Raw genomic sequence first — 1,977 nt, 5'->3', positions numbered from 1 at the left:
CATTACATAATAATGACCACTGCCTAGATATTATAGGCCCTTTATTATAGAATAAAATATGGAGTCAAATACTAATAACACAATGAACAAGCATGGATAATCAGCAAGAACTTTAAGATTTTCACTTGTTAAGAATGACATCACTTTTATTATATATATATATATATATATATATATATATTGGATTTGTATATTCATCTTATTGTTTCTATGTACTTTTGCATGTGACATTTTATATGATCCTTCCAGAAAAAAGCAAAAGAAAGCATCCTTTACCAATAATATTTTTATTTTTGTCGTGAAACACAACTAAAAGTCATTCTGTGTCATGTATTTTATGAAGAAAAATAATGATTTTCTTCTGATATTCAAGAAGGTCATCAAGATCATATGTTTAACATTTAGCTAATATAGATTTATACCTGACCTAGGCTATTACAAATGTATGAACTTAAAAAAAAAAGAAAAGGCAATTTCTATTTGCAGTTAATCAAATGAGTTATTTCTTTAAGATAGTATCCTAGCAACTTCAGACAGAAAAGGAAGTCCCCGTTGATGTTAGAAGCAGATTTGTTTATTGCCTATCCATATCTAACTTCTTAATATGCTTCAAGGTGTTACTTTGATCAAACAACCATCAAAATTTTCTGTTTTAGAACTAACAAAGTTGTAAGAATTTTTCTTTCACAAAGTCTGTGATGCACAGTTTCCCTAAAAGAATGCATAGTATTTATTAGGAGATGCACAGTATTTCATTAAAGAAATGCATCGTGCTCTTTGGGGAGTTTCTCAAGGTTCCTCCACATGAGACAATGAAACCAAACCACAAACTCACTGCCATCGGGGGTGATTCCAACTCATGGCGACCTCTATTGGTTTTCCAAGGCTGTAAATCTTTAAAGAAGCAGGCTGCCTCATCCTTCCTTGAAGAAGCTGGTGGGTTTAAACCACTGACCTTTGGTTAGCAGGCAAATGCCTTAACCACTATAACACGAGAGCTCCTTCCCAATGAGATAAGGAGACAGAAATGTAACTTTTAAGAAAAACCAAATGGGCAGGAAGTTTGCAAACATCAGAGAAAGGTCATTCGCTGACCCAGCAACAGCCTCTGGGTGAAAGAGGATATTGGCATAATAAACCACATACCCAAGTGGAGATTTAACATTATAATGAGACACACTAAGGCTCACTAGCCATCTTTGTATCCCTCATTGCACGTGCTTATCCTATAATCATATAAAATCTTATGTATAACATGATTATGATATAATCCCCATCCTATAAAAGAAGCTTAAAAAAAAAAAAAAAAAAACTAAACACACTGCCATAGAGTCTACTCCAACTCACAGTGACCCCATTGGGTTTCTGAGGCTGTAAATCAAATCTTTATGAAAGTAGATTATCCCATTTTCCTTCCACAGAGCAGCTGGTGCTTTGAACAACTGACCTTTTGGTTAGCTGCCAGATGTCCTATCTACTACACCACCAAATCTGCTTATAAAAGAAGCTTAGAGAGCACTTAAAGGCAGACAGAATCTGAGGAACCTTCCTCTTAGTCTGAGCTTGTACATGAACTTAATAAAACCTGTGCTTCTTACTCTTCACCTCACTATGTCTTTATGGCTTAAGTTACAAACAATGGGCCCAGAACTTTGCAGGTAAGAGAGGTGCTCATAGGAACAGAATGGTGGTTATTATTTATTTAAACAAGTTTCTTTAAGGAATATTTTAATGAGACTACATCTTTGTAAACTCTATTGAACTCTGCCCTACAGGGTCACTATGAGTCAGAATTAACTTGATGGTAAGAGGCATACATCTCTCAAATAAATGAAAATAATATATCAATAACCAAATATTTAAGTAAACCTTTCAAATATTATTGGGCTGACAAGAAGGTAATTAAGAAATTTCCAATGAATCTTAAAACAAACCTTACTTTCCATATTGTCTGATTATACCTTAGTCAATGACAGA

This window comes from Orycteropus afer, unplaced genomic scaffold, assembly GCF_000298275.1.
Source record: "Orycteropus afer afer isolate SDZICR_OR568_19922 unplaced genomic scaffold, OryAfe1.0 scaffold00119, whole genome shotgun sequence".
Classification (NCBI taxonomy): domain Eukaryota; kingdom Metazoa; phylum Chordata; class Mammalia; order Tubulidentata; family Orycteropodidae; genus Orycteropus; species Orycteropus afer.
This window is presented reverse-complemented; position numbering follows the sequence as displayed.